This window comes from Anas platyrhynchos, chromosome 1, assembly GCF_047663525.1.
Source record: "Anas platyrhynchos isolate ZD024472 breed Pekin duck chromosome 1, IASCAAS_PekinDuck_T2T, whole genome shotgun sequence".
Taxonomy (NCBI): domain Eukaryota; kingdom Metazoa; phylum Chordata; class Aves; order Anseriformes; family Anatidae; genus Anas; species Anas platyrhynchos.
In genome coordinates, this window is record NC_092587.1 from 178843867 (window position 1) to 178856716 (window position 12850).

The window sequence follows — 12850 nt, forward strand, 5'->3', positions numbered from 1 at the left end:
TACAGATCATGGGCAAGGAGAAAACCCTTTACCTATCCACGCGAGCAATGCTATTACCCTGCTTACACTCCTTAATTGTCTGGACGGGAAGCTTGGCTTCTGGTTCAACCACATGCTCTTCAGGTATGTATTGCTTTGTTGATATTACGGGGAAATACTCTGCATTCAAAACATATGTAGTTTCTTTTAAGTCATATATAGATAACTAGAGTGTATTATTTGACAGAAAATCTGAGAAAGTCCTAAGCAAAACCAGAACTTTGATGATCAATTTTACTTTCTGTGGTTAACAGCCTATTTTTACTGTGATAAGTAAAGCCTGTTAGTAATAAAAATGAAACCTAGTATCTGTGCTGTCATAATGGAACCCTAAAGTGAAATTAGTTAGTGATATTAGAAAGTATCACTTGTATTTGTGCTCCAAACCTCAAGTTATTTTATTTTCCTGTACTCAAAAACAACATTAAAGAGTATGTATGGTTCATGTTACCAGCATTCATGGCCTTGATTATAACGGGAATCATTCATATACATGCTGTCGGTAGAGCATAAAATATGTGACATAAAAGAGCAAGGATCTTGAAGGAATGAAGCTCATTTGCCTATTCAGAGTGCTGACAGAATTCAGGCTGCTCAGAATACTGACTAGCATGTCTGTTCTTCCTAAGAAATTCAATTTGAAGGAAAACGAGGAAAACATTTAATTATATTTATTACTGTGATAAATACTAAAAATGCAGATCTGGTAGCTGCTTAAGGGCTTATGTGTTCATCCCAAGCAATAGTTAAACTCTTCAGATTAAAATGTTTATTTTCCAGTGATAGTTCTTGTATTTGGTCTGTGAGAGAAGAGGCTATGAACGTTTGAAAATGGGGATTTTTTTTGTACCTTCTTCCTTCAAACTGTGTTAGAAATGTTTCAGTTATTAGAAGCAGCTGTATTAAAAACATGAATAGCACACAGAGCCTCAAGTGCCTTCTGCTCAGTTAAGATTTAAGTAAGAAAGTTAGAAAGAGAGGAAGATTTAAGTCAGAAAGTAAGAGAAGTAGCCCCCCTTCACTTTTGTAGATCTGTCTTGATATAGAACCAAGGGGCTTCAGTATAACTTTCCTGTTTTGTACGGCACATGAATCATCTAGATTGACCTGCCTTTGGTTTAATTTAGTTTAATTTTTTTAAGTAAGACACATTTACTTTTGTTATTTGAGAATTAACTTAGAAGGAGGACACCAACGTCTTGAAACCTTCATAACACAAGCCAATCCAGAAAAAGATTGGTATCAATTCAGTGTAGTTAATTTTGGGAGTCTTATTTACCAACAGTAATTGATGGCATTTTAAGGCTGTTTGCTACAGGCAAAGTAACCGTATGTTAAAATTCCCACCGAACTGTGGAACAAGCATATGAATCACAAACCTTTGCCATCTTTAGATTAATATAGTTCAGAAGAAAAACAGTTTTCCTCAGAGAAGCTGTTGGAGGAACATGTCTAGCAAATAACCTCAGAATGTTTAACTCACACTTTTTACAAGGAAAGGAAAATAAAATTTCTGGATAGAACTAAAATACTGCTTTATAAACGGCTCTGAAAGTTGAGTGACTTGACTTCTCATTAAAATCCAAGAAGTCGCTTGTTCTCCAAGATGTTTAATGAAGAGAGAATAGTGGTTCTAAATTGTGAGATGCTGTAATGAATAAAACAAATTGAGAAAAATGCAGAACTGCTAAGTCTCCTTTTATTTACAGTTGAAATCTAAGCTAGCCTGCTTTTACTTGTCAGAACTTGCTCTTCAACATGGGTATTAATTCAATAGAATTAGTAAGTGAACATTCACATTTATAGTTTGAAGTTATAAAATATGAACTCTATTTTCTGCATTCCCATTTAATATTTTATTGATCAGTTAATCCTTTTTTTTTTTTTTTTTTCTGACTTAGGAAGTATTTACATAACCAGAGTGGATTTATTAGGGAGAAAAAATCAGTTTCCCTGCATGTCTTCAGAGGCCCAATGCAGCTATTATGGAAATCGACTCCCAGCAAGGGTCTATTATCTAGTTTGGATAGTATGATACTGAGAAAAATATATGGCTAAGAGTATAGAAGGCTCTAACCTCCTTTTTCAAAGGTGCCAATTAATTTGTCATTTCATAATTTCGAAAATTTTTCTTCAGGCTTTCTTAAGATTAAATAAGGACGTTCAGAAACAGTAAGAATAATTAAGGGGCAGTTAGGGAGAGGAAGAATATATGCAGTTTGATTGAGTTGAGGTAAACAACCACAGACAATTAAACTGGAATGATGTAATATCATTTAAGTTAGCAGCAGAACGTATAATTGGAAGGCGTGTGATAGAACTGGGAAAACATGATGTGCAGTCGTTCTGAGTTAAGCTATCTTACCCAATTTAATAACGTTTTAAAGAGATGCTAATCCCCTATTTAGCATGATTGAAATTGGACTGGACAAAGTGCTAGAAACTTCAGAAAGACAATCCTGTGGTTGGGTATAGGTTGGGAACTAATCATTGGCATTGAAAAGTTCAGGAGTTCTGGCCAATTTTGAGGACTACAAGAGGGTCAGAATCAAGAAAAAAGTTTCTCTGGAGTATTAGAGATTGCTCCCCATAGAAATATTGTGATATACCAGGACCAGTATAAAGAGGATGCTCTCTTAATGCAGTTTGTGTGTTGATTTGTACAGCCCAGCTTTCCATCTAAGTTTGCCCAAGCACAGAAACTTATTTTAATTGCCCAGTTTCTATAAAGTGCACGAATAACTCATCGGGGATGCTTCTGGCCCCTTCTTTCAGTGCTCGAGTAGACAGATTTCATTGCTGGTGTGTATGCGCCCTGTGAGCACAAGGCCAAATGATTTGGACAAGCAGAGTCTCGTAGATGCTATCAGTGGACTACTACTTGAAGCACCCTCGTTTCTCTATCCTCGGGGCATTAAATAGTGGTGTGAGTACAAACATTCAGGATTTCATTGTTTCCATCCTACCACGACGATGGAAATGGTGCAGTACCGGTGCTGTGTGATTCCTTTAACTTTACAAGCAATACTACAATTAATTTCATGCAGTAAATTAGGTCTACCTAAGAAATACGGTTTCAATTAACATACTAGATATATCTCTTTCTGTAGGGATAGGAGAGCCATAAGTTACTGGGGGTTAAGATATTCCCTAGCATGATTCTTCAGGACCTGTTTATGACACTGCTGTTACTGCAGAGGTACGTGTCCCACCGTAACATTTCCTCTTTCCAAGAGGAAACGTACAGTGGAGGAAGGATAAAAAAACACCCGAGTTTGTTTCTAAATTCCATGAGCAAAGCCCCAGTTGTGCTTTAAGGCAGCGTCTCTTGCTAAGTGTCCTACAAGCTGTGATTCGGGGCTCCTGGGACACATCTGTTGCCACGGTCAGCTCGCACTGACAGGGAAGTCTGACGGAAGCAGGAGAGGCGTGATTCCAAGCACGAGCTGCTGCCCCTGCACGTAGCACGGGATAAAAGATTCAGCAGCAATACGGTGCGTTTTTGATTCATGTGCTTCAAGTCCAAGGCCTGAAAAGACCAGTTTTAGTGCTTGGATGCTCCCCGCAGGGACCTCAATAGACACTGGCTTTGTGCTGAGCGCCGTACGTATTTAGAGCCCTGGTGGTGGTGATCACCTTTGTAACTCCAGTGCCGTCTCACACATAGTGCTGAGTGACTCCTGCCTTTTCTCTTACTCTCTACCAAGCTATCCAGCCTTCAGAAACAATAAACACCAGAAATAGATTCCCTTTTATGACTGACTTCAGAAGCAAACGTACCACCACAGATCAGCGACAGAACCTGCTGTACCTCCAGCTTTCTGTACAGGAAGGGTGAAGGGGCTGGCCGTCCAGCATGAGCCAGCAGTGCCTCGGCACTTTCATTTGCTGTTTCAAATTCGGGCTGGAGTAGTATCCGTAATCTCCTAACCAACCGCTAATCCTCAGGGATTTTGAACTGTCAGCCTGCAGGATGTCTGGTTTTTCACATAGGGGTCCGTGCAGCAGATTCCTAGCAGGAACACTGGTCTGCTCTGCAGAGTGCAACCCTTCCGAGTCTTTCTGGTGAACCAAGGGGCATTTTTCTGGCCTTCCCCAAAAGCAGTTGTCATGGCAGCCTGCCTCAGAAGATAGAGAGCTGAAGCACAGTGCCACCACAGATGATTGATTCAGTTCACACAGGTCTGAAACTGTAGGATCAAAAGTTCTCAGACTTAAAAAAAAAAAAAAACAAACAACAGCACCACTGATTTGTAACACTTGGTTATGGAGTTGCTGTCACACACCATGTTATCGAGAGCTTTCTGCTTCCCAGAGGGGAGATCCTAGATGGCAACAGGTCAATTAAATCCACTTCTAAGTCATCTGTTAAGATCAAGTGAAAACATCTCGGCGTTTATAGTCTCTCACCAAACATTCGGCACTTTGTCTACGTTCTGACTGAAACCACAGCCCTGCCTGACACATGCCACATCAGATGGCTATGGTACACAAAGAGGTCTTCTTCTCATGAAACTCTGGACAAACCAGTCACAGATACTCGGTAGGGTGTTGTCTTCACGTGTCACATCTTGGCTGTGCCAAGGATCAGGGTGACAAATCTATTCAGAGATGCTCATATTCAAAACCTCTGTGATGCTAAAGGGATGCTTGGACTCTCTGTAAACATCTCTGAGTCAGGACCCTCTGCCTTGAACAAAAAGTATGCTTGGTTTTGTTTGCCAAGGAAGTGCTGATAATCAAAGTGATAATTATATTTTGTCAACAAGCCAGCAAGGGGCGAGAGTATCTTCAGGAGCTTCCCTATGATGTACGGCTCTGAATTAAACCAAGCAGAACCAGGCAGTGGTTAGGGTAAGAGCTGGTAATGTTAGAGGCTCTGAACCTTTCTAACCTTCAGCACATCACAGCAGGGAGCCAACAGCAGTGACCGATCTTCCCGAGTTACCTTTATCAAGTGGGGACTCCTAAATGAGGGCTTGTCCATGCCAGACACGAGTAGGTGCCCCGTTGTAGCAAGAGGGGAACTGACAGTTCCTAGAACAATGTTCCTTTTACCTGCCTAGGAGCACGAGTTGTGGATGCCTTTTTTTTTTAACCCGTCTTTGGGTCATGTGAAACTTACAGCACCATGTCTTTACCCACTTAGCCAAACATATTCGGAAATAAAATCAGATCCTGAGGCCAAACCCAGTCTGATTGTAGCCAAGACTGGGTGAAACCTAAGTGAAATCTTGTATTGGACAGTGTAGGAGCTTTGACATTGACTGGAGTCTACATAATTTCTCTCAGAATTTACCTAAGAGTTCATTTTTCAGCTGTAGCTGCCTATCTTCCTCTCTACCAGGACACCATATACCTCGCCTTGCAGTAAAATGCTCTGTTTGTATTTTTACCTAAGAATGGAAACGGGTCTCACCTGTCCATCTCACGATTTTTTACTAATAGAACCTGGGCTTTCCCGTCTGCTGGAGAAATATTCCTGCTCCTTGGAAAATGGGAGCGTACTCTATGGGCTATGAATCTCCTCCTGAAATACTGGGAAACTCTCTCAAGCTTCTGCTGTTTTAATTGTTATGTCAGCTGTGCCTGTTTAAGGTCTACTGCCAAACTCGAGAAACAATGCCCCGCTCCTTTAGAGGAAGCTTGAACTACTTCATCTTCTTTTTTTATTTTTTTTTACTTCAGTTTTCAGCTAAAGTTTACGTCGGTTCCCTGAGCTTTAATTCTTTGCGAGCGATTTTCGGAGCACGGGGCTGGTTCCTGTCGATTGGCAATTTTTCTTCTCTTCATTTCCCCTCCCTACTCTCCTCTCGGAGCCTGCTCGCAGAAAGACCAGCGGGGTTTTAAGAGCACAATATGCATGACTGCGTCTTTTCCTCTAATGCCTCTTCCCTAACAGTGGGAAAGAGTGGCTCTCTCTCCGAATGTGCTCAGCTGAGCTTCCAGTTCCCTGGGATCTTGGAAGGAGTTCTGTGCAATAGCAGCTTCAGCATCTGCCACGGAGAGCGGGTAGGCTGGTGCCTGATCAGTAGAGCTAAGAAGAAATAAGATTTCCAGCACAGAGGCAATGGCTTCTACTTCACAGGCTTTAATTACGGCACCCCTCAAACGTTTCTTCAGAATAACGATGATTTTTTTTTAAGGTGATGCATTAAAAAGGATGGACTGGGATCAGCTTTTTGCATTCTCAGTACAAAAAAGAGGATGCATGAGATGAAGCTGGCTGTAGGCGGGTTCACAGAAAATACACTCGTGGCATCCTTTGCCTAAAGATGTCTGGATGAAAGAAGTCCACACGGATCAGTGGAGACAGTGCAGAAAACCTTGGTAGGGGGACCTAGTGAAGCCAAACGGCGTCAGGCTCAGGAACCCACCCGAGCTAAGAGAAGTTGGGTACCAGGACCCGTGGACAATATGCGATGTGCTTGTCCTGGTCCTGCTATTTGCTGGGACAGCACCTGGGTGAGAACCGGCCTACATCTGCTGCTGGGAATAGGATAACGGGCCCGGCCTCAACCAGCCCAACCTCTCATATTCTCCAGTAAGGTCGGTTTATGAATCACTGCCCACCAGCCCAGTCGGTGCAGTAGTGAAACAAACACTTCCAGGGCTTCTCCTTCTTCACATCCAACCAGCCAGAGCCAACCTGAGGCAGTCCTCATCCTCCCTGTTCCTGCAGTGCCAGCTGTGCTAACTGCACGCTGTGGTTCAAAGGTTTTATATGTTAATAAAAGGCCTCTTCCTCATCTCTTTCTCCTTGCTTAATCGTGCCCTTACCTAAACCAAACTTTCTTCCTCTTTATCTCTGTAGAAACTCGTTGCTACCGCTGTAATTTTGACCAGTGGTTTCTCTTGTTCCCTATGCTTGCCTTCAGATCCTCTCTACTACAGAGAGGAAGCCTGGGAGCCCACCATAGAAAAGAGTGAGAAAATCACTAGAAAAACCATGGGATAGTGTTACTCCCATCACAGTAACTCGGGAAGTGGAATTTCATTCTGCTTTTTATTAAGCGAATAAACTGAAGCCACAGCTCTGTGCTGCCAAACCTGCACGTTACGTTTCAGAACTGAGCAGGCCAGGGTCACAGTCTTTGGACGTTATCAGAAATAATTTTCTTCCTTTCCACTTGGGAAGTTGTCCTGATGCTAGGTTTATCCTCCAGAGACACGTAGGAAGGACAAGGAGATTTGATGGGAAGTCTCTATATTTAGCAGGGAGGAAGGTCGGCATTGCTTACGTTCAGTTCCCTGGTTACTTGAGGCTCCTTCCAATTTTCAGTCGGCAGGCATGGGTGAATGCAGCTAGAGCTTAAAGGGTAGGGGAGCAGGAAGGGATGGAGGAACAGGCGAGGATCTGGAGCCCTTCACAGCATCCTTTCACCCTCTGCCTCCTGGCGCTGGTAATTCCGCACTCGAACAGCCAGTGCTTTACTGAAAAAAAAATAATAAAAAGCCTCTCCTGTTTGGCTTTACTTTTAACACCTCAGGTGTTGAGCAAATTAAGGCGAACCTCTGTGCCAGGGCTCTGTCTCTTTAACTTTATGTGTACACCAGCAGGCACAGTAGGAACCCATTCTGTTTTGAAGAGCCGATCGCATAAATGGCTGATAATTCGGAAAGGAAGGAATCCACGTTTTCTATTACTTCCCTGGCCTCCCGGAATTATTAATTTAAGTTTAATGAGTTCTATAGGTCTACTTTATTTTGTTTAAATTAAATGCTTCTCTTTTAACAAGACCACTTAAAATTAAATACGAAAGCAGGGCAGCCTGTATTAATGTTAAATTTATTAGAGAATTTTAAAATAACACAATAAAAATCCCATGCAACACGTTTTCTGATGCCAAAGTCTGAGAGAAAGTCAAACCACCGAAAGGGTGGGAGTCGCTGGCAGAGCACACGGACCTATAACCTATGCTGAAGTTGCTTCTGATAGCTTTTTTTCCCCCCTTTTAATGTACTCATTTACTTTATATGAATGACTAATAGGTTCGAAATAGAAAAATCCACGGAGGGACGAAAAAGCAGGCAATTTCCTTTTTTTTTTTTTTTTTTTTTTTAATTCCTCCTGGAGTCCATGAATGAAAGCGGCCGGAGGATGCGATGTACTAGTTCCAGCGTCCTGCAGGTCGTGCTGACCAGAAACAATCCCTTCAGCTCAGCAGCTAGCAGCGATTAGGCCTTGTTGAATAAATCAGTTTTCAGTGCACCGTGTTCTGAGAAATCTATTCTTTCCCTTGCATGTTATGAGCATCTGAGGTTATTTCATTGAACTGATAAAAAAATGAAGCGCTCTTCTGCTGCGTTTTAATTGAATTCCGCTTTCCGTCTACACGGAGTTTATGAATTGTAATTGGAAGACTGAATCATGCAGTAAAGAAAATCCATTAAAACTTCTGTCATAAAATGCAAAAATTAAGGAGCAGAGGTTGCCTATGGAGGTGATTAAGTAAAAATTGTAAAACTACGGAATAACAGCTTGGATGGCAAGAAGACCCCTGTTTTGCGAAGTGGCTATGTTGAGTTGGAGGAGGGCCTTTAAAATGAAAATAAAACAATGCAGACCTAAAGCTGTATCAAAACAGACTGAGCGAGGCAGGGTCTTTCTGCTTTAAGAGCTAGTTAAAGGTGGCGATTTCACTCCCAGACACAACCCAGCACCCTGAGAGCTGCCGCCGGGCCCTCCGAGCCCTGACCGGACCCAGCCCGTGGCGGAAAGCCCTGGTTCAGCATCGGCTGGCCCTGAGCTCCCTCTGACCATCACAGGCCCTCGCTCGTCTTGGAACAAAACCCAAGCAGCTGCTGCTTATATAAACCGTGGCGGTGCAGCAGCAGCACCCATCGCCTCTGCCTCTGCCTCCCGGGGGGCTCTTCGGTGCCGGCAGCAGGAGAAACCAGCGCCGGCAGCTCGCAAAGAAGCAGCGGAGCCACCGGGACCAGCTGGGGAGAAGGTGGAAGATGGCCTGAGGTTAGACGACCCCGGGTGTCAGGCGTGTGGCCTTGACGAATCGCAATTGCTCGACAATTGCTCCAGGCTTGGAAAACATCGCCTTATCGTGTCGGTGCTGTATGCACTGATAGAGATTGTTTTCCTTCTGCGCACTGGGTATTTCTAACTCCGCTAGCGATGTGTGAAAACATAGATAAGTGCAGGCTGGAGGTCTCCAACTTGAAAGTCTGAGACTTGAAAGCGTCTCCTTCTTGAATTCCTCCTTTTGGCTAGCAGATGTCTGACTTTAACTCCAGAATCAGTCGATGTCCAGCATCTACAGCGCTCTTTGAAATGCCTTTTTTTTTTTTTTTTTTGAATGGTGTCTTTGTTAGAGCTGGAGAAGTTTCACTGGACAAATATCACAGTTTTCTGCTCGATGGATGCTTTTGTCTGAATTATCTCCTTGCATAGGTTCCAGCATTACGGCTGGTGGATACATTAAAGACGAGCAGCGGAGCAGTCCACGCTCCCAGCTCGGTATTTAAGGCAAGCGCAGAAGCTCAGCGTTGATTACATATTTTATACACTGTAAGAACTTAATTTTTTTGGTCTGGACTGTAACAGAACTTCCTTTTGAACCGCTGTCTGCAGTCGCTGTTTCTTCCCCTTTCAGCAAAAGTTTTAGTGATAATATAAACATCAGTCTCTTTCGGTTGAAGGTTTTGTTTTCCACGAAATAAAATGCTCCTTTTTCTGCAAAGCAGCCGAGGCTCTCCCTGAAATAACCTTCTCTTCCTACAACTTTCCTTGTATCTTAACACGTCTGCTCAAGTATAAGAAACTTCTCGGTACAGGAAGGGATGTAGAAAGACGTAAAAAATAATGGGATTTTTTAATATATTAATTAAAAAAAAAAAAGGAAGGGGGAGGCAGCATAGCACTGATATGGGCTTGTACAACCTCAGGGGCACAGAGGGGTAGGATCCCTGCGATTTGCAAGAGAACCTGGGGGCTTTGATTCCTTCATCTCCACAGCATTAGGAAGTAAACAGGGTAACAGTCTTGATGAAGACTTTGGTCATCAACTCAGCATCTTCCATGAGCCTTCTTATCTTTGCCTCTGTTTTCAGGTGCTTATTTCCAGCAGCCTCTCCCTCTAGAACGACTTCCATGCATGAGAAAAGGACAGGTTGGCTACTAGGAAATTTGACAACCTGTCAGTATTTCAGTTCTTGCTTTCAAACGAGATACCTGCCAGTCTGTTTGTTAAGGTTGCGTATTACTCACAGCTCTTTCCCTAGGTGAGATACAAGGGGCTTAGTGCCCTTTCCTAGTCAGGTCTTCAGATCTGCCATGAAGGATCCCAGGACGTCTGCCATGAAGGATCCCAGTCGTCCTGGTTTTCAGTTCCTTGTTGTGGAGATGTGTCACAGCCTGAGAACTCCTTTCAGGGAGATCTTCCTGGCTGGGGGAGCTCTGTAGGCACTGTTAACTACGCACCCTGCCTCTGGAACAATGACTTCTGTATTTTGAAAAAAACAGTAAACACAGTCTTGCGAAATACTTGTTTCAGGTCTTAGGTTATTTTAGATTTTTCCTTGTGGGTCCCTTCCGACTCAGATATTCTATGATTCTTCCTAACCTTAATATATGTAACTTTGGAGCATCCTTTAAGCATTATTTTGTCTCTTAGGATCAGTCCTAGCACAGTTTTAATCGTCTTTATCTCAGAATCAAAAAGCCACTGGTGAAATTTGGAGACAGGTACAGCGACAGGATTACAACCCTAGCCTGAGCTCCCATTCCAGACACAATCCATCCTCTATCTTGCTACAGATTTAACATCGGCTGCATGGTGTGACTTGAAATGTCTGCAGGAACAGTAACAAGCAATCCGCACTCAGGTGGCAGGGTGAAAGAGACAGCAGTGATATTTTTCAATGTGTTAACCAATCTAGAGTCTTTAAGCATGCTCAGGAAGTTATGCTAAGTCACTTGATTTTTTTTTCTCCATATATTTACAGGTTTTGCAGCTCTGATAGTATGGTTTTTATGACTAGTGTCAAACGTGAAGCTTTCAAAGCCACGTGCCAAAGGTAAGTTAGTTTAATAATCTTCTTTGTATACATTGCTAAAAATATTGTACGCTTGCAGGGGAATTTACAGGGGAATTGAGGGCTCAGCTCTGTTGATAAGGGTGTTGTGAAGCAGCGTGCGTCCCTACAGCGAGCTCTCCCATATACCGAGGAAGCGTGCATACTGCACCGGCTTCTAAAATAGTGCAACCTGATCCCTTCTGTACAGCTCAAGGGGTGGGGGTGAGGAGCAAAATTGAAGGAATAGTAGCCCAGATCCTCCTTCCCTCCAGATTTGGGGTCTGGTTTGTTCCATTGAGTTAAAAGAGCATTAACTGCATACGGCTGTTATCAGGAAGGACCCTTTGCTCTCCCCCTTCACAGTTCTTGTGGCACAGGCCAGGTTTAATCTAGTCTGTGTTAGGAGAAACTGAGTACACGTACAGGGTTATAATGAGCTTCCTCCTCGTTTTCATTTTCCCTCGCTGGTATGTAAATCATTGCTCTAATGCTTGTAAGGGATAAAAATCTGTAGGAGTTACGAAACTGAAGTGATTGCAGTAATGTGGAGGTCCTGAAGACTGTTAGTCTTCAGTGTTTATCTCACCGTTCAGCATTATAAAGCTAAAATTAGCTAAGCTCCAAATCAAAAGAGACTATCTCATATTTCCCTAACCAACAAATGCACACAAAAAAAAAAAGTCAAGTGAAAGTAAGTTACTAAACTACCCTTTACAAACAAGGACAGACAATAAGCAAGTCAGAAAAGTGGCTTACTGGAGTTTCACTTGTGGGTAGCGATTTAGAAGTTATCCAGGTATAGTAGTTCATAGATTTAACTTGGAAAGACTACCAAAATTAATATTTAGTCAGTAGTTGTGACAGCCAGTCAGTACACTGTCATACAGTAGGATCTTTGTGAAATTTATTATTTTATAAGAAAGGATGTTCAGGCACATACCACATTCAGCCAGAAACAAGGTTATTAAGAGCCCTGAAAAAGTACAGTTGTTTCGCTATTCTGCCTTGCCAGCTGGTGTCACCCAGTTTTCAGCATATTTATTTTTTAGTCCTTTGTGCAGTCTAAAGTGTGTATTTCTCATCTGATGATCTACTACTGATTTCTTAATTTGCATTAATCTTATTTGAGATATATTTGTAGCTCTCATATATGCTGAGAGTACATTTTCGGTCTGTGCTAGGTGTCTCTTTTGTACACATTCAGCACACATTTTAAAGTAATGCCCTGCCTGGCTAATACCAGTTATGCATATTAAGAACATTAACTGTACGTAGAGAAAATATTCATCAAAACCACTAAAATACTTCTAATTTTTTTTCTGAAAAAAAAAAAAAAAACAACTACTTTTTATGAAGCATTAATGCCAAACTTGAAAACTGCCCTGTTAGACATCCCTCGGTATAACTAGAAGGTAAGAGCAGAACCCAGCAGCAGCGACAGGAGAAGGAACTGGTGAAAACGATACTTCTCATTTCCAGCTACTAGAAATGAAAGCTACATAAAGATTTCTCCAAGAGTGCTATCAGTCTGCAGCTAGGAGGGTCATGCCACCCCTGCCTAGCTGCTGGAAGGAAGGGAGAGTTTTCTTTTCTTTCCCCCTTTCCAGAAAACAACAGTGACTATAAAAGGATAGCTAGATCTGTGCTGCTTGCTTTCTGCGCCTCAGGCTCCATGTTTTAAAACTTTTCCTCTCCCACCGTGTCTCGCCCACCGAGAATAACCACTGCACTTCCCCGCTGCTCACACTACTGTCATATGGCAGCAACAACACACAGCGGA

At 42.6% G+C, this 12850-nt stretch overlaps 2 long non-coding RNA genes across 14 annotated transcripts in view; one reads left to right on the plus strand and one right to left on the minus strand.

The window, feature by feature from the left end:
* Positions 1–12850, plus strand: part of LOC101802544 (uncharacterized) — an 80540-nt gene that overhangs the window by 32574 nt on the left and 35116 nt on the right. For 12 of the 13 annotated variants that reach the window (XR_005263076.2, XR_005263070.2, XR_005263071.2 and 9 more), the window contains 2 exons: positions 6–123; positions 10999–11070. This is a non-coding gene — a long non-coding RNA (uncharacterized lncRNA). Of the gene's footprint in view, positions 1–5; positions 124–1940; positions 1956–10998; positions 11071–12850 lie in introns of those variants that run through there. The other variant, XR_011806437.1, reaches the window with a different exon arrangement.
* The window catches only part of LOC140001320 (uncharacterized), a 46713-nt gene that overhangs the window by 30801 nt on the left and 3062 nt on the right, over positions 1–12850 (minus strand). The window lies entirely within an intron of this gene.